General features: G+C 41.7%; 1 non-coding gene across 1 annotated transcript; it reads left to right on the plus strand.

The window, feature by feature from the left end:
* Nucleotides 1–1,167: 1,167 nt before the first annotated feature.
* Trnat-ugu lies at nucleotides 1,168–1,242 on the plus strand. The gene has a single exon. It is a non-coding gene; the product is annotated as a tRNA-Thr (tRNA).
* The last annotated feature ends 8,727 nt before the right edge of the window (nucleotides 1,243–9,969 follow it).

The following is a 9,969-nucleotide window of genomic DNA, read 5'->3' on the forward strand; positions in this document are numbered from 1 at the left end:
CAACAACTAGTAGGTCAATAAATTAACAAATTATTCAAGACCACATTTATATAATAGCTAACATACAATCAGCATGTGGCCATCTTAAAAACAATCCAAAATGACTTATAGCTTGCTTCTCAAGCTCGCAGCAAATTAGAATTGCTTAATGAACAATAAATCTGAAGTAATTTAAAAGATGGCTCAGATATTTTTTTTAGAAATAACACAACCAGCACAATACGTTACACTTACTATAATTCATTGCTACTTAGGAAGGGGTACACTTAGGATGGAAGGTCAAGGTCCCTGTAATGTCACTCCTTAAACGACAACTACCAAATTCATTGTTTATTCTAAACAGGTAAAAGAATCAACGTGGGCTTCTTTATATAAAACATTACAGATATCTTGCTTCTCAGACAAGACAGCACATAACAATTACCAACAGACTTAAAGAGATGACCCACAGAGATTTCAAATAAATTACAGTATGAAGCTGATTTTTAAAAATGGGACAATTTTTAAAAAATTTACAACATAATGGTAATTTACCAAAAACATCAGTTCGTTTAGAACCCCCAAAAAACCAACCAGCACAACACGTGACTTCAATTACAATTCATATTCAACGAATTGAAAACCCTATTTTTTAAAAGAAAAAAAGGAAATTACAATGAAATGAACACCCTTAGCTGCTCACAGGCGTTGTCATACGTCAACGGGGACAGATGAAAATGTGCACTCCGACCGGGACTCGAGCCCGGGGTCTCCTGCTTACATGGCAGATACTCTACCCCTCTGAGCCACCGAGGACACAGAGGACAGCGCGACCGCAGGGATTTATCTCTGGCAGGCCTCCCGCGAAACCCACATTCTCAACGTATTGTCCCGCACTACATTCGTAGTGCCCCCGCCCATTATACTCATTACTCGCGGCGCGTTGCCGGTTCCCGTAAGAGTTCTGCCACTGTTTGTGCATTCGCACAGAAGAAGATGGTCAAGTGGCCGGTGAGCCTTAACTATATATATACTAAGATGGTATCTTACGGGAATCGGCAACGCGCCGCGATTAATGAGTATAATGGGCAGGGGTACTACGAATGTAGTGCGGGACAATACGTTGAGAATGTGGGTTTCGCGGGAGGCGTGTCAGAGATAAATTCCTGCGGTCGAGCTGTCCTCTGTGTCCTCGGTGGCTCAGATGGATAGAGTGTCTGCCATGTAAGCAGGAGACCCCGGGTTCGAGTCCCGGTCGGGATACACATTTGCATCTGTCCCCGTTGACTTATGTCAACGCCTGTAAGCAGCTAAGGGTGTTCATTTCATTGTAATTTCATTCTAACAAGCTGCGTGGTCACCGATGGTATCTGTTCTTTCGGACATGTCCGAAACAACAGATACCATATTAGTATATATAGACGAAAAAAAAACAACCCATGAAATAGATTATATTTATCAAACGGGCAGTGACCCCAGGCTGCCCTGGACATGGGTGACTTAAATGCCGGAAGCAGCAGACCAGCCGTCCAACACAAAACCTAAACGCCGGGGCCCAACTGGGAGTCACTTTCCATTACACGGCACGTCACAGCTTGTGTGCACCGAAGCGGAACGTGGCGCCGCACCCACGCACCCCATCTCGCAGGAACTGGAACACAAACAGACCGTAGAAGACGCGGCAAAAATCAACCAAACATCAATCAATATACGTTAAGAAATTGATAAACAAACTACACAAACCAATTACTAGTGAGTGAGTGTATTCATAAGTGCACGTATATAAGGAAGTGCATATAAATGACTAGCTTTACAAATACAAGTTTTACTAATAACTGAATAGCTGGTTACAATTTTCTTACAGCAATATACCAGGGACGTCGCTTGATGGCAACAACCCTCAATCATACGCACGCCTTCGTGGTGCTAATCTGCCTTTTAATAGTCATCCAACCAGCGGATTTTAAAACAAATAGTAGCTGCTGGTTTGCACACAGTCACTCAGACCCTGCCGGCTGCTCTTTCTTCGACAACAAGTACATTAGAACCAACCGACTGACAAATATACTCGCTGTAACGCAAATCGTTTGACGAAACGAAGGCTTCAAAACCACTTTCACCTAAGATGTAAAGCGTGGTTCGAACGATGGAGAGCGTGGTTCGAGATTGTCTCGAGGGATGAGTCTCTCCGAGAAAACAGTCCCCAAAACAATCCGACGAGTAGCGCCCGAAGCTGACACCAGACAGGTCCACCAAAAACTCGCGACCTTCTTGCAAGGTAGACCGGCCGAGCCACCGCTGCCCGAGCCCGCGTGTTTGCTCCGTCGTCCCCTCAAGCACGTCCTAGCGCCTCGTAGCGAGTCCCGGCGACCAACTCTCCTACCGAAAATACCCGCCAGCAGATCACAACAGGGGCAATGATCGTAGTACAGCCGGGTAATCGATAGTCGTGCCAAAGAGCTGGTGTGCCTGTAAAGGCGCACCACGGCTCAGAGGCGGCTTACGAAACACTCATGCGGCAAGTATTTGAATACTGCTCATGAGTATGAAATCAGTACCAGGTAGTGATGCAAGAAATAGGGAAGATCCTAAGAAAACCAGTACGTTTCGTTACAGATTCATTTAATAAGCATCATGGATGTGATCAACGAACTCCAGTGGTAGATGCTGCAAGAGAGCCGTTCTCCATCACCGTGTGGTTTTGGTGTTACAGTCCCGACAGCTTAGATTCCTTGAAAACTCATCAAATATATTGTTTGCTTTAGATACATCTCGTGAAAAATGCATGAAGTAAAAATTAGGGAAATCCGCATCCATACGGAGTTTTTCCAGGAATCATTCTTTCAGAGACCCATGACCCATTCACGAACTGGAACAGAATATTGGTGGTGGTGGTGGCGGGGGGGGGGGGGGGGGTGGAGGGTTTAGAGAGTAGTGACAGTGGTGCAAAGGTATCCTCCGCCACACGCCGCAAGGTGGCATGCTGAATATAGATGCAGATGTACAGTCGTATATTACATGCATAACTGAGTTGTGTATGGATACAAAATCCCTAACATAAGTAGATGAACATCAAATTACAGTGCTGGTCATGAAATTGCAAAGCTATGTCGTGCAACAAACGTCAAAGTGCCATTTACTGTAGTACCTGCTTCGATATGAAAATTGTTACCGTTTGAACGCACCTGTAAATGCAGGTGAGAGTAGCACTATCCGTATTCTGTGTATAAGGGAAGACTAACCAGCAAGTTTCTCATTCAGAAATATCATTTGAAACTTGGACGTATGTGATGTTTCATGCTTCGCTGTAAGCACGAGAAACATCCATTTCTAGGTGTCGAAATTCTACTGCGACAGGTTCGTGGTCTATTGAGACACTTGTCTAAATAGATTACTGGCCGATATTGTGCATTCTGTGGTACTAAATCCCTATCTGACAGTTTCTTACCCTTATTGTGTACAATTTTGTCACAGTGTGACATCGTTATTTTCCGGAAAATTAGCAACACAACGTAATTTGGTGCATAGCTGGAGAAACTGCAGAATAAAATCTTGTAGAAATAGTAAACAGCCAATCATGTGCAAAATGGAAGGTTTATTACAACGACTTTGCCATGTTTTCAACTGTTATAGAAATGACTTCAGTAGAATTGACTAGAGCACTTGCTGTACATTCGTGAAAATAAGAAATAACAACAACCATGTTGTACGTGTTTTAATTTACTATGGAGGTTAAATTTTATGTATGACCGAAGCCTTTCGGCTATATTTTGACGTACCTCTGCCACAACCTGTAATCCAGTTCTCAATATTTCCTTCTGCAGAAGACGGTTTTCCAAACGTTGAAACTATGGTAAAGGGTTTTAGTAAACCTATTTTGCAACTGATTGGTTGTTTACTATTTCTACAAGAGCACATGTAACTGGGATATAAAATATTTTATTTATTCAATATAAACTAAGGTGTTATTTAAGTATAATTTTCAGCGCAACGGAATTATGTGTCCGTAGGCTTATATTTCTCTCCTTTCCTTTGACCATCTCGATGAACTGCCTGTAGTACTCCTTCTAAAGTTATTATCGTTATTCACTCTACGTATTGGTATTCCTGTGACCGCAGTATCTCTTTTACAACATAAGTTTTGATATGAGAGCTCCCTATTTATTTACTGATACTAGCCGGTTTTTCAGTGCAAAAATCAAGGCTACAGTCGGAAAATCTTGAGGCTGATCAAACAGCCAACCTTCCTGAAGTTTTCTAGCATGTCACACACAATATAAGTATTATTTGACAAAATACATTTCATTGCGCTGGAACCTACTAATAATGAATGATAGCGGAGACGACATCTCGCTCCCAATGATGTTTTATTCAAACTCGGAACCGGACTTTATTTTTCGAACTTCGGGGCCAAAATGCAATATTATCTTTCTTCGAACGTCATTTTTGATAGACGAGGTGACTCGTCACCGATATACTTGAATAATTCTATATCTTTTGTGTGGAGAATTTATAAACTGTAATATGGATATTTGTCCACGTAGACATGGAAAATATTTAATCCTGCTTATGGAACAGAAATTTTAGTCAAAATTAGATATTTGTCTAAAATATGTGCATACAATAAAAATGCTGCACTTCAGTCAGGTACAGTTTAATGACACGGCCTGTAATACGTGTTGTTGTAATTGTTGCCTTCAGTCGGAAGACTGGTTTGATGCGGCTTTGTACGTTAGTTTAACCAGTGTAAGCCTCTTCGTCTCTGAATAAGTACCAGTACTGCAACAAACATCAATTTGAACCTTCCTAGTATATTTGTATCTAGGTCTCCCCCTACAGTTTTACCTCCACACAGTTCCATCCGTTGCGAAATTGGCTATTTCTAGATGTCTCAGGGTATGTCCTATAAATCAATCCATTCTATTAATCAATTTGTGCCATGAACTTCTTTTTTCCGCAGTTTGATTCCGGACACTGTCATTCGATGTTAGATCTACCCATTTAATCGTCCTCATTCATCTGTAGCACCGCATTGCAAAAACTCCCATTTTCTTCTTGTCTGAACTGCTTATCGTACAGATTTCACTTCCATACAAGCCTACGCTCCAGTCAGATATCCTACGAAAAAACATCTGAACACTTAAATTTCAGTCACACGTAGCAAGATCCTCTTTTGTAGGAATGGATCGTTTTTGCTATTTCAAGTGTTAATTTTATATTATCTCTGTCTTGGCTACCATCAGTTACTTTGCTGCCGAAATAGCTAAACTCATCCACTGCTTTAAGTGTGTCCTTTCCCAGTCTGATTCTCTCAGATTAGCCCGATGTGTCCCACTACGTTTCATTACTCTTGTTTTACTTCTGTTGATGTTCATCTTATAAGCTCTTCCCAAGATACAATTTGTTCCATCCAACTGCTGACCCAAGTCATTTGCTGTCTCTGAAAGAATTACGATGTCGCCGGTAAACCTCAACGTTTTTATTTCGTCTCTCTGAACTTTAGTTCCGTCTCCAAATTTCTCTTCTGTTTCGTTTATCGCTTGCTCAGTGTAGAGATTGGATAACAATGGGAATAGGCTACAACCCTCACTATTCCGCAACTACTTGTCCATTCCATAACCTGTGACATAATTGAAGTCTCGTTTCTGTTCAAGTTGAAGATAGCCTTTCGCTCTCTGTAATTACCCCAGCAACCTTCAAATTTTGAAAAAGTATAGTACCGTCAACATTGTCAAAAATCTTCCTTGAAATCTGAAAATGCTACAAACATTGCTATTATTTTCTTCAACCTATGTACTTCTAAATTTTCACGTGAAAATAAGCTGAAACCACAAATTTTAACACTACATATAGCTCAAGACAGGAAGGTTTCAAAACCGACATCGGTTTCGTAGAGCTAACAAACGTGACGCATATCGTTAGAAACACTGATAGTTCCTAGAAGACAGTTGTGACAGCTTACAAATAAATAGTGATTTTCTGTAACTGACACCAAGTAATCATTACTTGACTAGTTTACAGCATAACAAATTAAAACAGTGAGTACCTTACAACACGACTAATTAAAGCCAGATCACTTAAGGGCCTGGCTCCAAATAATAATGCACAGGTACAAGCCACATTGTTAAGTAGGCTGCTTTCTGAGTTTTTAACAAAACATCCGTCATAGCCTTCACTATGCGTTAACAAAGAAGGACATTTGGGTAAAAATACCTGAAATACAGGTTTGTTACCACAAGCAACAAACAAAACTGAAACATAAGGAATGACAGTTATATACTTGTTAGGTGCAATAGCTTTTGATTTGAATGTTAACGAATAACAACCAACTTGAGGCACAGCATTGTTCAAACGTAGACATGAGAATAAACGTAACTCGGTTTCAGATGTAACTAGGGTGCGGGAACAGAGTAAATAGTACAAATGTTCTCACCGCTTTCTGCAGGACTCGGTACAAGAAAAGCACACGAACATAGCTTAGCTCTCCAGACAGCTAGATTAAATATGATGGCGACTGGATATCAGAGTAAGAATAATTAAAAAATGGCTCTAAGTACTATGAGACCTAACATCTGAGGTCATCAGTCCCCTAGACTACTTAAACCTAACTAACCTAAGGACATCGCACACATCCATGCCCGAGGCAGGATTCGAACCTGCGAGCGTAGCAGCAGCGCGTTTCCGGACTGAAGCGCCTAGAACCGCTCGGCCACAGGGGCCGGCTAAGAATAATTGCCAACACACCCACAATAGTCTGCCAAAATGTCCAAAATTCGGACAAGAGTCCGCTCCGAAGCATTCCAAAAAAACACAATGTCCTTATCTGCTCTTCAGGATGCTAATAGAGCCATTCGAGACACATTTACCTCCAGCAATGGCAAGCCGGGCCTCTCTACTACTCTACTACTCAAGTAACAACCATCATAGCCGCTCTACAGCCACTGCTCCGGAGACTGACGTCACAGACCGCGCGAATTGCGGCACATCGTGGCGAGCCAATACATAAACCACGCCGCTACATTCAAAGCCCAAACTATGGCAACGCTCGAGATCCGCAATAACCTCTTGCTCGCTGCACAAGAAACCTTCCGACGGAAAAATTTCGATAGAACCATCGAATCACCCAAGAAGTTATAAGGCGCGGCAAAAGCATCACAGTCCGCAGCTCGTGGTCTCGCGGTCGCGTTCTCGCTTCCCGAGCACGGGGTCCCGGGCTCGATTGCCGGCGGGGTCAGGGATTTTCCCCAGCCCCGAGATAACTGGGTGTTCGTGTTGTCCTCATAATTTCATCATCATTGTCGACCGGTGTGGTCGACCGGTCCTAGAAGCTTCAGTCCGGAACTACGCGGCTGCTACGGTCGCAGTTTCGAATCCTTCCTCGGGCATGGATGTGTTTGATGTCCTTAGGTTAGTTAGGTTTACGTAGTTCTAAGTCTAGGGATCTGATGAACTCGAATGTTAAGTCCCATAGTGCTTAGAGCCATTTGAAGCATTTTTTTCATCATCATTCACTAAAGTGGCGTGTTTGGACTGAGCAAAGGTTGGGAATTTGTACGGGCGCTGATAATTGCGCAGTTTAGCGCCCCACAAACCAAACATCATCATTATCAAACCCATTGCAAAGAAACTGATAAATGGACGACTCAATCGACATCAGCTTCGTACAACAGAAAAATGACGTCACACTACACACACGTCCTTAACGCCCACCCACGCTCAGCAGACACACTTCAGACGCAACTCTCACACACTGTGGGAAAAGGAGTCGTCGAGTGCAGAGGAAGAAAATGCTTTCCTATTACGTGCCTCAACCCCTCCCTCCAAGAATCCTTAAGGTATCCCACCCGACATTGTCACATGATTCCTTCTTCTTTCTTTGCTGAAATGGACACTTCTGAGGCGACGTCCGCCACTGTCAGCATCGGCCGAGACGGATGGCACTGGCGTCATTTGGTAGGCGTGCGTTGTCCAGATGCCACAAACGCCTCAGACCGCATCGGGCATGCTAACACCGTAGGTGGCGCACCGAGTGACAGGGAGGTGTGTCCTCCTGCGTCCCTGCTTCGACTTCCTTTATTGTGGATGGTCTACGCTATTAATTACAGGTAAAAGGTTAGGTCTTTAAAGTTGCAACAACGTGCTAGGTTCTGGAAGCCTGATAATTACTTAACAGGTTCATATCAGCCACAAAGTAAGCTAAAACCAGCGAGTTAGCCCGCAGTTACTGAAGCAGTATTACTGTATTTATATTATGTAGTAAGGAAAATTATTTCCAGACTATATCCTTAATAAACAAACCGAGCTAGCTAACACCCCTTTACTGAAAAATTTACAAAAATTATTTTCCACCCTCGAAATCAAATAATATTCCTACGCCTATCTGCAGATCAAGTAGCAAATTTATATGTTACTACGATCCTCATGATGCTAAATGTAAATAAGTAATGTACTCTCTTACCTATACAGTAGTAAAAATAAATAAAAAATAAAAAATGGAACAACTTTATAATTAAATTAACAGTCTTCGCTCTAAAACCCACAAAGTCAATGTCTCTCTGTAGTAGTGTAGAAGGCGTTTCAGTTGCATAAGTGAAAATATGTTCTTTTTCCAAACCTATGACAACTTCATAATGTTACGATATATCATAGCACCTTTGACAGTCATATGTTTGTAAGCACTTTGCATGTATCAAAACATGTGGTGCGTGTTAGAAATCTATTCTGTGACAAATCTAAACCGTGAGACAAATTTGCGTGTGCAACGATAAGAATTTAGTGGGAATGTATTCACATTTGTTGGACGACTGTTATGAAAACAAACACTCCGAACAGACATTTTACGTAAGTCACATCCAATCAAAATCTGTAACGCAACCATCTGTGTGTAGCGGGCTTATAACTATGTACTATTTACATTTTAGGACAATTAATCTGTAAAGAAACGCATCACATGTTGTAATGAAAGCATGAAAACCGTCTGAACATAAATCGTAACGATTCTAAACCAGTAACGGTACCCTTTGAATATAACAACTGAAAATAAATGTGTGGCTGGTTGCTGTCTCAACTCCATCAACAGTTTCAATTTTGATTATTCTGACATTCTATGCTGTGCGTTCGTGCTTCCTTCAATAAATCAGAGTTCACATTAAAAACGGAATCTCTTCTACACACAAAAATGAATTTGAAATTGCTATCTTCATGTTTTTCAGCGACACGAGCTATTTTACGCTTTACCAACAGACCCAATTTATGACCTTTATTTAGTCTTGAGTTAGTCTGTTGCCACTGAATGAGCCTCAGCTTCATGTTTACGAATTCGCTTTGCTAGATGTGCAAACTTTTAGTGAATATAACAGTAAATGTATTTCCGTGTCTCAATTTGTGTGACATTTGAGTAGTATTGTTCATTATTTCGTACCAAGGTGATTGCTTATGTGACCGGAACCGCGGGTAATAATAAATAAACACAATACAGCTGCGTGTCATGCATTTTTCAAAACATACTACTGTTGCTGGAAGCCGCCTGAAGAAAAATATATGTTTAGTGGGGGGGAGGGGGGGGAGCACTTTGACATTTCGGTGTAGATTTTCAAATGAGTATCGTGTATGTGCGTGGCTGTCGCTAATGTTTATGTCTGTAAGCACTAATGTGCTGTGCGTACTCATCGCGAAAATGACCTGCTTGCCAGAAGAACAACTTGAGGATTACCGATGTGTGTGTCCTTTTTTTTTTTTTTTTTTTTCTTTACTCATCTCGGGGTCACAGTACTTGTGTTTTTGCTATGCTGTTATCGTCAGCCACGTCTGGTGTTCTTCGTCAAGTTTAATAACTGTTTGCTTGTTGCTGCCTTGGGCTCTTATTCAAGCCTACAACTCTTTCATTATCCTGGTGAGCTCTGTCTTACGTTTCTCGGGACAAATCCTGGTTTTCTTTTCGTTAACCTCTGTTAAGTTCTGTGAGGGATGTAGGGAGGGTATGGTTTCAAT

Source organism: Schistocerca americana, chromosome 3 (genome assembly GCF_021461395.2).
Source record: "Schistocerca americana isolate TAMUIC-IGC-003095 chromosome 3, iqSchAmer2.1, whole genome shotgun sequence".
Lineage (NCBI taxonomy): Eukaryota > Metazoa > Arthropoda > Insecta > Orthoptera > Acrididae > Schistocerca > Schistocerca americana.